Source organism: Chelonia mydas, chromosome 1, assembly GCF_015237465.2.
Source record: "Chelonia mydas isolate rCheMyd1 chromosome 1, rCheMyd1.pri.v2, whole genome shotgun sequence".
Lineage (NCBI taxonomy): Eukaryota > Metazoa > Chordata > Testudines > Cheloniidae > Chelonia > Chelonia mydas.
In genome coordinates this window covers 237,785,914-237,801,447 of record NC_057849.1, presented here as the reverse complement: position 1 = coordinate 237,801,447, position 15,534 = coordinate 237,785,914, and the positions used below count along the sequence as shown (strand labels likewise).

The following is a 15,534-nucleotide window of genomic DNA, read 5'->3' as shown; positions in this document are numbered from 1 at the left end:
ATTACAGAAGTACTTCGGGGATACAATAACTAGATTTATTGCCTCCTCTCTCTTGACTGATATTTCGTTACCTAAGTCATTCCTCGTCTAGCATATTTGGGAGCATTCTCAAACACTGTGTTCATTCTTACATGACCAATAATTCTGTTTTTTCAATTTCTTTCTGTGTGTCCAGATTTAAAACAGCTTTCCTTAGTCATATATATTTATTCTGGTTTGCAGAATTACTGGAAAAATAGTACTATTCAGTTACATATTGAATATTTGTCATATCCATACTTCTTCCTACATTTTGGTTTGTCTCTGGTTACTGAACATTTACAGTGCCTCAAACCAAATAATATTCTGACACAAGCTAATCATCTTAACATCTAATGAAATAATAGCACGAGACATTATGGCAGCTATTTGAATGAATCTTTAATCTTTATGAAAGTTGTCAAGTCATTCAATACAGAAGAACATATTATACACAGATTTTTTTTTTTAAAGTACAGGAGTTTCTAGTGTAGGAAGCAACTTGGACATTATAACATGATCACGTTTAAAGTAACTTCACAAAGAATCAGAACACTATTATATTTAGTGTTGATTGTCCAAACAAAGTTTCCATACCTTACTCTCTCCTTGTACTTCATTTTAAAAAAAGATCCCAGACTTGCCATTATCTTCTTCTTTCTTAGCTCTCCAACAATTCTGTAAGCTATAGCCTTACCTATGTGGACTGGATCGCAGACATGGAGTTACACTTTTTTTAAAGCTTCATTATTTCAAGTAACTTTTTTCTGCGGGATTTCCTAAAATCACTAACAGGTATACAATTGTCAAGATTACCAAATTTCCCACAAGAATTATTATCTAATTATATCTTTTTTTATCTTTTCCACTGTAACAGGTATGTGTACCACTGCTCTCTAGTGGATGGAATATGAAATGTTCTTGTGTGTGTAATCATCATAAACATATATACTGTACTGAGGACTGTTGCACCGACCAGACAGAGCGACCAGGTTGATGGCATTGCACCAGCCGTCATGTAGTGAAGTTCCCAGATATGGCTCAATCCTGCAAATCCACAAATCTCTGGAGAGGCCTCATGAGTGGCACTAGGTAAGGTCAGAGCGTGTACCCCTTAGCATATCCCTAGTGAGTTTGAGAACACAGCGTGAGGGCGTTTTGTCCATCCACGTGACATGGCTGATGAGCATGCAACACCACTTTTTAATAAAATGAGTGATTGAAGGAAGGACAGATCTCTACACAATTGTGAGAGTTCACTCAAAGTCAAACCACTTTATACTCAGTATTTGGTGCTGACAGTGCACATGGAATGCCTCTAGCAGCTCCAAGTCTGCCTGTAAATTGTGTAAGAGAGAGAGACATTATGTTGCCACCTAGTGGCACAGTTTACAAACTATTTATTGAACTCTAAAAATGCTATATCTGCGGAAGTATGAACATTTAAGTATTGGAGATCCATCATCCTTTAGTCTCTGAAACCTATACAGGATATCAAGCCTAAAATTAGTGTACAAGCGTTTACAAGTTTGTGTGGGATGAAGACAAATTTGGGTCTTACATAGGCTTGCCACTTTTTTAACAACTGGCATAGTGTGATATTGTGGTATTTCTCCTAGTGCATGTCAACAAAAAATAATCCTATATTTGCACAATTTCCTTATTTTGTATGAATACATCGCCATATGGAAAACGCATCTTCACAGCATAATATTTTGTAGGATATATTAGTGATTTGAGGCTGAGTAAACTAAGGTCCTGTCTACACTACAAAGTTAAGTCGACTTATATGTAAGTTGACATTGAGCCTCCGATTTAAGCAAGTTGATCTTGTGTGTTTACACTACGCTCATTGTGTTGGCAGAGTGCATCCTCACTAGCAGGGCTTGCATTGACACATGGAGCACTGCACTGTGGGTAGCTATCCCACAGAGCACGTAGCCAATTTGGGGTTGGGCTTGCAATGCCTTATGGGACCAAAACATTGATGCAGGTGGTTATGGGAATATGGCATTAGCATCCCATGACGCATTTACCTTCCTTCCTCCCTGGAATCAACATCAAACAAACCAAGCCTTTTTCGCAAGCCTGGGTTACCCACATCGATGGCATAACATGATAAGCATGGATCCCACTCAGCTGTACACTGTTGTTGTGAGCATTACAAACACCTCACGCCTTATCCTTCAGTATTTATACAGCCAATACAGGAGCCGCCGTGCAAAACAGTGTGATGCCACACAAGCAGCTCTGATGGAAGACATAGAGCGGAGCAATTCGCAGTTGCTGGTGACAGTCACACATCACCTTGACATGGTATAGCACTCTTTCTGGGCCCAGGAAACAAGCATTGACTGGTGGGACCACATTGTTATGCAGCTATTGGATGATGAGCAGTGGCAGCAGTACTTTTGAATGTGTAAGGCCACTTTCCAGGAACTCCGTGAATTGCTTTCCCCAGCCCTGAAACGCAGCAATACTAAAATGAGAGCCACTCTGACAGTGGAGAAATGAGTAGTGATAGCTCTATTGAAGCTTCCAACGCCAAACTGCTACTGGTCAGAGGGGCATCAATTTGGAGTGGGTAAATCTACTGTGGGATCTGTTGTGATCCAAGTTTGCAGGGCTCCCAGGGCTCATGAAGCAGTACACCGGCAGCCTGGACAACAGTAAGGACTGGTTCAACCATAGGCTGAGCAAGTGCAGAATGATGGTGGAATGTGCCTTTGGATGTTTAAAAGGTTGCTGGTGCTGTTTGCTTACTAGGTTAGACCTCAGTGAAAACAATATCCCCATTGTTATTGCTGCCTTCTGTGCTTCATAATATCTGTGAAACAAAGGGAGAAAAGTTTCTGCCAGGGTGCGGAGGTTGAGACAAATCGCCTGGCAGCCAATTTTGAGCAGCCAGACACCAGGGCAATAAGAAGAGCACATCAAGGGGCTCTGCTCTCCGTGAGGCTTTGAAAGCCAGTTTCAACAATGAGCCAGAGTAATGTGACACTTATCTATGTTGTTTTTACCAAACTGTCCCATCTATTGCATTTTCTCCCCTGTAAACTCCACCCCAACTAACCACCGTGTGTTTAATGAATAAAGAGCCTTTTCTCCTCAATCCATTAAGTTTTATTATGCACACAAACACACAGAGACAGCAAAGAAAAGTAAGATATTCTGGGGCAAAAGGGCTGGTAACACGGGGGGGGGGGGGCGGGGGAGAAACAAGGAAAGCTTGCTTACAGATGCACTGCAATAACAATCAAAGGTGTGGGAATGCGTGCCTTCTGGTCCTTGCACCCTCCCCTGGTGTTGAGTGCAAGGGATACCGAACTTCCCTCCCGCCTTATAGGACGTTTGGGAGAGGAGGATGTAGAACTGTGTGACGATGGCAGCAGGTTCAGCACAGGCTGCAGAGGGACTCTCGCATCCAGCTGCCTTTCTTGAACCTCAACGAGATGCCTCAACATGTCTGATTGTTCCTTCATAATCTGCAGCATCTCTTCCTGTGTGGCACGCTCTTGTTCCCTGCATGCTCTCCTGTCCTCCCTGTCCATGTCCAGGTTCTCAGACAGTGTAATCCTCCATGCTCTGAGCTCCGTCTTGTTACTCTTGGAGGCACGCATTAACTCATTGAACTTGTCCTCCCGAGTCTTCTTTTTCTGCCTTCTAATCTGGGAAAGTCTCTGTCCCAGTGTGGAGGACGCATTGGTGGACAAGGTTTCAGCTGCAAGGAATGCAAAGCACAAGGGTAGCATTAACAGCGCATACACTGTTTCTGGTGCAAGGTTAATTTTTTTTTTAATAAAAAAACCCCTCAATACACTTCACTGAAAGCCACAATGTAATCACAACTGCTGGCTATTGCAAGAGTCGGTTTGCTGCTCCAGCCATGGTGAGTAAGGCCACGAGGCATGGGCAAGAGGTCTTGTGCTGTTGCTTTTGTGAAGACATCCTTGGGATCACAGGTTGAAACTTGAGAAAAGTCCCCTTTCCCCTAGCAACCTGGATAGTGCTTGAGGACAGGCACCAGTGTAAAGCCCCCCAAATAGTTTGTTACAAAAGCGGCACAGCACAGTGTTGGGGGAGTGCGAAGGGAGACAAATAGGAAGCCCCTCCCCACTTTTTTTCCAATGCTGCTTGCAATACATGGTGATCCCTTCCAACCATGGCACCTTTGGGAAAGCGTGGTTGTGTGACCCATATTTCACCAAACAGTGGGTGGATTACTTGTTGAATTGTTTGCGGTTTAAGGGCTAGCATTGAAAACTTCCCCTCATTTCTCCTCGGTGACCCTATGCGATATCACTCTCCTGAGGGTAACAGAGGCTGCAAGGGAGCAGATGCTGCAAGTGTCTGGATGCAGACCTGGTCCTTATGCTGCAATGATGCCAGCAGAGTTAATACTGGAGTGGAACGGGAAAGTGTTCTGCCATGGGGGACAAAATAAGGCAGTCCTTCCCAAAAACCTTCTGTAAAGGATTGCAGAGTACCTCCATGAAAGTTTCCTAGCGATCTCCATGGAGGATTCCCACACCATCCCCATGCACATAAATAGTCTTTTTCGGAGAGCACCCTCTGCATAGCTGGAGTGGCCACCAATACCCACTACACCTATTTTTTTGTTCAGATTAAACATAAAAAATAATAGCACGTAACCCCTACAGTTTGATTGGAAATGTGTACTCACCAGAGGAGCCTTCCCCGGCATCATGCTCCGCCGCCAATTGGTCCTGTGAAGGGATGGGCTCCAGGGTTAAAAACAGTTCTTGGCTGGCAGGGAGAATGGATCTTCCACTTGCCTACCTTACATTCTCCTCCTCTGCCTTGTCAACAATGTCCTCCTCATTGTTGCTCGAAGTCGCCCAGGACTCCTGGAAGGTATCCACTGAGCGTTTTGGGGTAGCTGTGTGGCTGCCGCTGAGAATCACATGCAGCTCCTCATAAAAGTGGCATGTCTGTGGGGCAGAACCAGAACAACTGTTTGCCTCCCTTGTCTTCTGGTACACTTCTTCATTTTCAAGTGGCACGGCTGCGTGTTCCTGGTGTAGCCCTTCTCCCCCATACCCTGCACAATCTTGGCATAGATGTCAGCATTTCTTCTGCTGGACTGGAGCTCTGCCTGCACAGACTCTTCTCCCCAGACAGCAATAAGATCCACCACCTCGTGAGTACTCCGTGCTGGAGCGTGTTTGCGGTCTTGAGTCTCCATGATTAGTTGTGCTGGTGAGCTCTCCATGCTGATCAAACAGGAAATGAAAATTCAAAAGTTTATGGGCTTTAACAGTGAAGTGTCTGTTTCCTGTGTACCTGGCTGATGTGCAATGGAGTTGAAAGTGCTCTCCAGAGTGGTCACAATGGAGCACTGTGGGACACCTCCCGGAGGCCAATTCATTCGAATTACACAATGCAGTGTCTACACTATCCCCATGTTGACCCATGGATGTCGAATCAAACACTACGCCTCTCGCAGAGGTGAAGTATAGAAGTCGACTTTACAGGCTTCTTAGGTTGATGGGAGGGACTCGGTAGTGTGGACACATACATTATTAGATTGATTTAATGCAACTTATGTAAACCTACGTTTGTAGTGTAGACCAGGCCTAAGTTTATTGGGTAGGGCTGACTACTACTGTGGTATTTGGGGACTGTGTCAGTTTTCTCCAAGCGATCAGCTTGTGGAATGTTCACAGCTCACATAAAGCATTTGTAGCATGTGTTATATTTGGGAGAGTTATTGAATGCTGCTTCCTGGAGCAGTGCCTTTCTGCTCAACATAGACCAAGCAGTTGCTGCTTAACAAATAATAATAAAAATAATAGCCAACAACCCTGTATTGCAATGCAAGGTCTTTTTTGCTGTACCCTGGTGAATTATTTGCTCAGCTGGGTGACGATTTTTGGCACAGTCAGTAGGGACGCTTAATTTTCTTGGGAGCGCACATATTTTAGTTGGGTGGGAGAGCAGGTTTGGTGAGGTGGAGTTGGTGTGGTTTTTTTGTTCTGGATTTTGGAGCTGAGAGAAAGATTTAAAATACTGGAAATATTAATGAGACAGGAGGACACAGGGACAGATTATCCCAGCCCAGCTCCATGGGGCAGTTGGGTCAGAGGGACACGGGGCCAAGAGGACTGGGGGCAATGGGGCCAGGGGGCCCCAGGACAAGCCCATCCCCATCGAGGGCAATGGGCCAGAGAGTCGCAGGGGCAGGACGACCCCAGGAGAGTGCCCTAGGGGGCAGTGGGATCGGGGTACAGGACCGTGCGGTCGGGGTGAGGGAGCCTGGGCCGGCGTGAGGGCGCTTGTCACGCGCTGAGCGGGGGAAGCCCGGCTGCAACGGGGCAGCGAGTCAGGCGGACGCGCCCCTCACCGCCGCCATGACAGGTACCGAGGCGGAAGTTACCCATTGGCTAGAGACGAGGGGGGGTTGCTATCGCCGCCGCGTGGAGGTCACACGACGCGAACCGTCCTTCCAGTTCCCGCGTGACGTGACCACGGTAACGTTACCTGATGCCCTTTCGCTCCCCTCCCCCCCCCATCATGGCGGCGTCTGTAATTTAGGGCAGCTGCGAGCGCCGCGCGCACGCACAGGTTGGAGGCAGCGCCGCGCGTCCGCTGCCGCCGCCTCGCGAGACTCAGGTAAGGGGTCTGCACTCTACGCGCGCCCCTCACTCCCCTCCTCGGCGCGCGCGTGCGGCTCGTGGCGAGGAGGGTGGGGGTTCCGCGCGGGCGCGCGAGGCCCCGACCCCTTCCCCCGGGGTCGGACTCGGTGCCTTGAGAACTTTCACAGGGGGCGAGCGCTGGGGGGGCGGTCACGAGCCGTGGGGGGCAGTGTCAGTACCGGTGACGGGGCGGGAGGAGCCCCGCCACAGGCCCCTCTCCAGCTACCACCTCCCCCCCGCCACTGGTTGCCTGGCCTCTCGGTGGGGAGGGGGCTGCGCCCTGCGGTGTGTTCGCGCGCGGGTGACGGTTTGGGGCGCGGTGGCTGAAGGACGTGCCCTCCCCCCGCCGGCGCCCGCGCCCCCGCCCCGGGCCGCCCAGCAGCACGGGCGCCACAGGTGATGCGGCTGGCGCTGCAGCTGGCGGCCCCGCCGTGCCCTGGGCTGGCAGCCCCGCGCTCTGCTCTTCCGAGAGCAGGTCCCGAGTCCCGGCTCGGCCACGCCTGCACGGGGTGCCCATGGCTGACTGATTCCTCCCTTCGGGAGAGGGGGAAACGCCGTGCCAGACCCGGGGTCCGGCTCGTCTACAGCCCTGTCTGCGGCATCCGCCTCTACCCCAGGTGCTTGGAGGGGGACGTGCCAGAAACCCTGCAAGGGGCAGTTCTTTTTAACTGTTTATTTAGTAAGTTTTAACAAGTTCTGGAATCTTTGCCGTGTAATTAATAGAAACAAAGCAATGGTTTTCTCAGTGAGCTTTTATTCAGAGAGGCATAACATTGTACAGAAGAAGTGTACAATGCATCTGAAGAAGTGGGTTTTTTACCTATGAACGCTTATGCCCAGATTAATCCCTTAGTCTTTAAGGTGCCACCGGACTCCTCATTGTTGTTACAGGAATATAGACACCCACTCTTTCTGTTTAATTGGGGGTTACCGTATTATAGAGTGAGCATCGTTACAACACCCATAATATGTCATTTCTAGTGATCTCGCTAAACTGAGTGAAATCTCTGTACATACATATAACAACCAGGTATGTCGATCAAATGTTAATGTTCAAATAAATTGGACAGGTGTGCTGGGTTTTTTGCAGGTGAATGTGCTCTGAGTATTGAAATATCAAATATCTAACTATCTATAATGGACAACTCTTGAGGGAAGTTTAAAATGTAAACACAAGGAAGAGTGTGGAGGATCTGAATGGCAAATGATTTGGAGGCATATAGATCAGGTGGCTGAAGGATGTGACTTGGCTGCACAGTTATATGTGCCTACATTGGAGTGCATGTGCTGATGTTTGATATAGCATACGGGCATATGATTTCTGTTCATTTCATCATTCCTACCTTACCGACTGACTTACTGCTTTGATTTGCCTCTTGCCATTTTTCTATCTATAGAGGTATTTATACCTCGCTTATCACTAGAGTATCTGTTTATTCTGAAAGGTCTGCTCAGCTGTCCCACTGACTATACTTGTGTGAATGTTTTTAAACTAATATACCAATTGGTTAACTTATATTTCAACTCTCATTTTTAATTTATGCAATATGAAATTAAATGGCATTGCAAACTACTAAAAATGAATGAAAACTGTAATAACGTTAATGGAAATTGGGGTTTTAATGATTTATCAACATCGTGGTTTAGGGTCAAAGTTTGCAAAAGGTTGAGAACCTCTTCATTAGGTCATTTAATTGTTCTTTTTAAAAAAAATCAAACCATTTGTTTATGGGATAATGTAATTAAATGCGCATTCTAAGGTTAACTAAAACCACACCCCAAATAAATGAGTACCACAGAGCTTTTCACTGTTTTTCAATCCATTAAATGTCACTTGAGAAACAGAGACAAGGTGGGTGAGGTAATATCTTTTATTGGACCAGCTTCAGTTGGTGAAAGAGGTTTTGAGCTACACTGAGCTTTGAAGAAGAGCTCCGTGTAGCTCCAAAGCTTGTCTCTCTCACTCACCGAAGTTGGTCCAACAAAAGATATTTACCTCATCCACCTACCTGTTCTGGGACCAACATGACTACAATACCACTACAAACAACTTGAGAAATAGTAACAGATGAAATATTGATTAATTTCCAGTAGGAACTGAAATGTTTAAATTTTGATGAATTTTTGACCATTTACTAAAACCAGTTAGTGTCACCTAGGCCTGATCTACACTTAAAACATAGGTCGACATAACTACGGTGTTAAAGAGTGTGAAAAGTCCACATCTGAGTGCCATAGCTCTACCAACTGAACCTCTGGTATGGATGCAGCTAAGTCAATGGAAGAATGCTTCTGTCAACCTAGGATACCATTGCTTGGGAAGGTGGAGTTCCTACAGCATGAAAAACCCTTTCCGTTGCTGTAGTCTGCATCTGCACTACGGGATACTGCAATTTCGCTATGGCACCTTAGCTATGCTGCTATAGCACACATAGTGTAGATGTGGCCAGAGTGGCAATACCTCAAGATGTGTGTAGTTATTTTCCAACTCCTGCAAAAGCAGGTGCTATGGGGAATTCTAGCAGATGGAGACATTCTCGGAGACCAATCACTGCCAGGTTAAACCACGGTGGAAAAAAAGTGGTGTTTTTTCTATATAAAAATCATTTAAAATTTAAATTGGATTTCTTGATTGTTGTTTAAATTATATATTTTTTCTGTGTAAAAATAAACCTGTTGAAAATGAAATCTGAATTTAATAAAAAATGTTAAGGCCTAAACTTATTTAGTTGTAAATGTGAAACATGTTCTGAGAAGAGAAAGTTGTGTATCCAAAACATATAAGGTTGTTTTGTTAATAAAAATAAATTTCTATGCTGTTTTGTGCGTTTAAATTCCAGCTATGACCTGAATGCAGCTTGACACAAATCATGAGCAAAAAGTTAATTATGTAGTAAATAAGCAATACATATTTAACCATTTCCTAACATACTAAAAATGTACAATTAATAAGAATCTGAAAATATTAAGATATATAATTTCTTAAACAAAATATATATATATATAGTTATAATGTACCCTTCAATGTAGCAAAAAGATGTACCAGATGTAGTGTAAAGGCTCTGGTTGTTAATAAACCTGTTTTAATAGTTACATCAACCAGTGAGAATGAACCTTTCTGTAGAACAGAGGTCCCCAAACGGTGGAGTGTGCACAGAGGAATGTTTGGGGGGGCGCGACTGGGGCCCAGGTAAGCCCCCACGGGGGGAGGGAGCACCACCCAGCTCTGTTCCTGGCCCTGGTCCCATGCCCAGGGGCCCGGGCAAGGTTCCTCTCCTGCCCCCAGCCTTGGCCCCTTTACCCCTGTCTGTGTCCCGTTCCCGCCCCCCGAACTGTGGCCCCAGTCCCGGCTCTGGGGGGGTGGGGTGTGGACAACGGTAAGCGGGGGCATGAGGTAAAAAGTTTGGGGACCACTGCTTTAGAAAATAACTGGCATATAAATGGAAAAGTTGATTAAAATTGATTACTAAAATCAACTTTTTCCACTTGATGATTTAAATAATTATTTTAATATCTTGATTTAAATCAATCCACTAGTCCAGTGGTTCTCAAACTTTAGCAACCTGAGGACCTCTGTTTTTATTTGAAATTTGTAGCGGATCCCCAAGCTGGTTTTTTATTTTCCCTGGGGATGCTCAGCCCCCGCCACGCCCCCACTCCACCCCTTCCTCCAAGCCCCGTCCCACTTCACCTCTTCCTGCTGTACCCCTGCCCCTCCTCTTCCCCACCTCTTTTTGCCTCTTCCCTTGCGATGTGCAGGAGGTAGGAGGAGGAGTTGATCAGCGGGGCCGGTGGACCCCCTGGAGTACACTCGGACCCCAGGCTGAGAACCGCTACACTAGTCCACTCTTAGTTTCAGTTCAAAATTGTCTTGCAGTGCTTCTCTGAACTTGTAGAGCATTTCACTGACTTTCTTCTTTTGCTGGTTTGGGGAATGATCTTCATATGTTTATGACCAGTGAAGCTCCTTGGGAGCTGTTGTTTTTTAATAAAAAGTGCTATGTAAATACAACATCTTAGATTAAGGACTTGTCTACATTACCTGCAGGATCGACGGGCAGTGATCGATCCAGTGGGTGTTGATTTATCGCGTATAGTCTATTCGCGATAAATCGACTGCCGAGCGCTCTCCTGTCGACTCCGGTACTCCACCGGAGCAAGAGATGCAGGCAGAGTCGCTGGGGGAGCTGTGAAGACACCGCGGTGAGTAGATCTAAGTATGGCGACTTCAGCTATATTATTCACGTAGTTGAAGTTGCGTAACTTAGATTGATCCTCCCCAGTGTAACCCAGGCCTAAGGTGCAATGTAAAGTGTAATGGGTGAACTGGCTCAACTGAGACTCATAACTATTTCAAGGTATTATGCTGGAGAGAGGGCCCAGAATTGTGGAATATTTCAAAAGTGTGCTGCTTTTAAAAACCATTTTAATTTTAAGGCTATGTCATCACTATAACGATCGCTCAAGTTAGCCTAGCTTGAGTGAGAGTGGTCACACTGCAAAAAAATACATGAAGAGCCTGGAGTGATTGTGTTAGCAGCTGACAAGCTGTGCTTACTCAGACCCCCTGGTAGGCCAGCAACTTTAGGGGAGACACTTGAGATAACTATGCAGTGAACCCAAGACGTAACAGGGCTGCTATACTTGAAGCTGTGTATTTCTAGAGTGTTAAATAGACTGCTGGTAAGGCTAGTCCTCTCCCATTATCCTTTATAAACCTGGCAATAAAAAACCTGTAGTATTCTGTTAGTGTAGCTATAAATGCATAAGGTGGGTCTCTGATCCATAACAGTTAAATGGATACCCAGTGAATCTTGGTGACATCTGATAGTGTACTTTAATGCAGTAGTTCAATACAGCTGCATGTTGACTGTAAGTTTAGTAAGGCAAATGGAAAGCTGAATGTGCACTGAAATCCCATCTAATAGGCGAGGGCTAAAACATAGGAAAGCCCCTTCACCAGAGGATTATAAACATTGTATTCATTGGTAGCTTGTCTATCACCATGTAATTGATGTAAGACCCTGCAACAGATTAGGATGCGACAGACTGCATGAGGAAATGTCAGTCTGGCTGACCACATCAGTTCCCAGGTTAGTTGAATGGCTGAGCCCATGTCAAACAGATAATGGAGGTTTTTCTTGATGGGGGGTGGGGAGAGAGGAATATGGGTCACAAACTTAAATATAGAGATTTTAATGGGTATTGGGTTTTGTGAAGTAACAGTATTGTTAGCCATTCACAATAATGAATATGAGCCCTTGCATTTTGTTTTGATAAGGAGTAATCAGTCTCTTGTTCTTGTGTTAAATCCATTGCATCCATTTAATTTTTTTGCCCTTTCTTTTAAGGCCCTTCATAACACTAATCTCTGCTTATTTGACCTCGGATCTTACATTGAGCACTGTTTCCTCTGCTCCAGAAATGATGCCAGCCTTGATGAACATTTTGTCTGCTTCACTTAAGTGTATTTGCTCCTTTTTCATTTTACCCTGAGACATGGAATGCCATCCCTCCTCTGATTTGCCTTGCCACTTCTCTTGTCTTTTTAATTTACTCTAAAATCTGGCCTCTTCTGTGAAGCCCACAGTATGAGAATCAATATTTTCTATTCATAATTGAAAAAAATCTTAACTATAAACCACTATGATCAATGAAAAAAGAAAAGGAGTACTTGTGGCACCTTAGAGACTAACCAATTTATTTGAGCATAAGCTTTCGTGAGCTACAGCTCACTTCATCGGATGCATACTCTGGAAAATACAGAAGTTTTTATACACACAGACCATGAAAAAATGGGTGTTTATCACTACAAAAGATTTTCTGTCCCCCCCCAAACCCACTCTCCTGTTGGTAATAGCTTATCTAAAGTGATCACTCTCCTTACAATGTGTATGATAATCAAGGTGGGCCATTTCCAGCACAAATCCAGGGTTTAACAAGAACATCTGAGGAACAGTGGGGGGGGAGGGTCGGGGAGGGGAGGAATAAACAAGGGGAAATAAGTTACTTTTTATAATGAATCAACCATTTCCAGTCTCTATTCAAGCCTAAGTTAATTGTATCCAATTTGCAAATTAATTCCAATTCAGCAGTCTCTCGTTGGAGTCTGTTTTCGAAGTTTTTTTGTTGAAGGATAGTCACTTTGAGATCAGAAATCGGGTGACCAGAGAGATTGAAGTGTTCTCCGACTGGTTTATGAATGTTATAATTCTTGACATCTGATTTGTGTCCATTTATTCTTTTACGTAGAGACTGTCCAGTTTGCCCAATGTACACGGCAGAGGGGCATTGCTGGCACATGATGGCATATATCACATTGGTGGATGTGCAGGTGAACGAGCCTCTGATAGTGTGGCTGATGTGATTAGGCTCTATGATGGTGTCCCCTGAATAGATATGTGGACACAGTTGGCAACGGGCTTTGTTGCAAGGATAGGTTCCTGGGTTAGTGGTTCTGTTGTGGAGTATGTGGTTGCTGGTGAGTATCTGCTTCAGGTTGGGGGGCTGTCTGTAGGCAAGGAGTGGCCTGTCTCCCAAGATTTGTACTCACCAACCTATTTTCCCCTTGTTTATTCCTCCCCCCCCTCCCCCCACTGTTCCTCAGATGTTCTTGTTAAACCCTGGATTTGTGCTGGAAATGACCCACCTTGATTATCATACACATTGTAAGGAGAGTGATCACTTTAGATAAGCTATTACCAGCAGGAGAGTGGGGTGGGGGGAGAGAAAACCTTTTGTAGTGATAAACACCCATTTTTTCATGGTCTGTGTATAAAAACATCTTCTGTATTTTCCACAGTATGCATCCGATGAAGTGAGCTGTAGCTCACGAAAGCTTATGCTCAAATAAATTGGTTAGTCTCTAAGGTGCCACAAGTACTCCTTTTCTTTTTGCGAATACAGACTAACACGGCTGTTACTCTGAAACCTATGATCAATGAGTAATCACATTATTGTATTGTAGGCCCTTCTTCCGCAAAAACCAATAATTGAAGTGCCACCTCTTGGATTCTGAAGTTTGTCACTGATGTTTTCTCAGCAAAGCTGAGGACTCTTACTGTTCGTTCGTCTATACAGGTTCTTATGCTGTCATCTCTGTAGTGTTGGAGCTCCCAACATCTTTTATATGTGGCTTGTTCTTTCTTTCATCCTCTCCCCAGGGAAACATTTTAACCTCTTTTTCCAAACAGCCCATGACTTGATTTTTCAGAGATGCTGAGCATGTATTGAAATTCTCTTGAATTAGGCTTAAGTCTTGTATGAGGATCCCTGTACCACCGTGGAGTTCCATTCTTTGTGTATTGGTGGGCTCTCTTCCTTTCTATGCTGGCTCGGATATCTCATCTAAGGATAGTGCCTCATTCTCTGTTAAAAATTGTTCTTAGATGATATATAGTACATTGCTTGGATTCCTCCAGATACCATTTGAAATTTTTTCAGCTTGTGTAAGATAATCACAATCCTGCGCAGTTCAGTTTGCATACCAAAGACCTCCAAGGAACCATGTAAGTGCTGCAGGAAATGGTGGGAACCTGGGATGTTCTGTGAAACAGTATTGAACAAAAGCTCCATAATGTGTTGGGAAATGCAGTTTTAATTCAAACCATAACAAGGTTTAACCCATCTCATGAAAGTATGCTCTGCCTACCTAAATTTCCTTTGAAGTTTTAATTAGCTGTGGTGCTTTTCTGCTCATAATGTGTAGTAATGTTGTTGTGTAACAGCTGCTGTTCCACCCCACAAACTGTTAGTGCTGGATGTAGCATTGTTTACAGCGTTGTCTATAAAGCACTTGGGGATGAAAGGTGCTATATGAATGTAAGATGATTAATGTGAGGCAAGAGATGCCATTATTCAGAAGTATCTCGCCATTAGTCTTGTGTATGAATTGCAGCTGCAGTCATATCTGCAGCAGAGGAGCCAACCATGGGGAATATTCCAGGCATTCTGAAATAAGCAAGAAGAGGCAGGGCTTCCCGGAGTATAGTCTAAATGAAAGTGATCTCCACACTGCTTTTACTACTAAATGAGTTTGAAAGTATTAAAGATCAAAAGGAATGGTTTAACTGCTTCCCCACTGACTCTCTTCCTTTTGCACCTTTTATTGACAAGTTCATTATCCTTTCCATATCACCTCAAAACAGCTCTATAGCAGTGTAACTTTTTTTTTGCTTCTCTTCCACAATTTGGTTGCTCCAGTGAGCTATTTGAATGCCTTTGCAATAATAAGAAGGTTTAGAACTTACTTCTAATGTCTCCTTTTGTGTCCAAATGAGATTTTTTCTTTTAAAGGCATCGTTTGCCGGACGGATTGTACTTATGGCCTTGTAATGCATTGTCCGTACTGATCACAAGACATTCTGAAATTTAAACAGTAGGAATGGCCTAAAAGGCTCCTAAAGTAGTGCTCTGTTTTTCACAACATTTCATTACTATAAATCTAGCCAGATTTATACCATTAAATTTGGTGCTGTTTTTTAGCTAAAGGTAATTGTCGCTAGTCCTGACAGTGATAGAACTATTCAGAACCCGTCAAATAGCTGTTTCTGTAGCCTCCATCGTCTTTGGAGTGTACTGTCAGCTTCATCATTAGATGTCCACTCTAGCGGCAAAACATGCACTACTTATAGTTTGGAAATAACTATTTGAAGCAATTGAGAGCTTTTAAACTTGATCTTGAATTCCCTGACCATTGTGGTTGGCTTCCTTGTGCTTGACTAGATTCCCATTGGAAATAGTTATCCATGCTTCGTTTTAATTAAGTAAATAGACACTAATAGTCTAAAACTTTTTAAAATCTGCCTTTTCTTTTCTGTGATTTCCATTTGAGATCTGGTTATTTTTTCTTTGCTACTCT

The 15,534-nt window shown here is 44.3% G+C and overlaps 1 protein-coding gene and 1 long non-coding RNA gene across 11 annotated transcripts in view; one reads left to right on the top strand and one right to left on the bottom strand.

The window, feature by feature from the left end:
* Positions 1-3,129: 3,129 nt before the first annotated feature.
* LOC119563689 lies at positions 3,130-6,534 on the bottom strand. Its single transcript, XR_005222218.2, has 3 exons — positions 6,416-6,534; positions 4,703-5,252; positions 3,130-3,739 (listed from the first exon to the last, which is right to left on the bottom strand). It is a non-coding gene; the product is annotated as an uncharacterized LOC119563689 (long non-coding RNA).
* Positions 6,376-15,534, top strand: part of BCL2L13 (BCL2 like 13) — a 119,951-nt gene continuing 110,792 nt past the window's right edge. For 3 of the 10 annotated variants that reach the window (XR_006288652.1, XM_043540047.1, XM_043540059.1), the window contains exon 1: positions 6,376-6,509. The gene's annotated coding sequence lies outside the window, so the exon portion shown is untranslated. Of the gene's footprint in view, positions 6,652-10,727; positions 10,878-15,534 lie in introns of those variants that run through there. The other 7 variants (XM_043540056.1, XM_043540051.1, XM_043540039.1 and 4 more) reach the window with 5 other exon arrangements.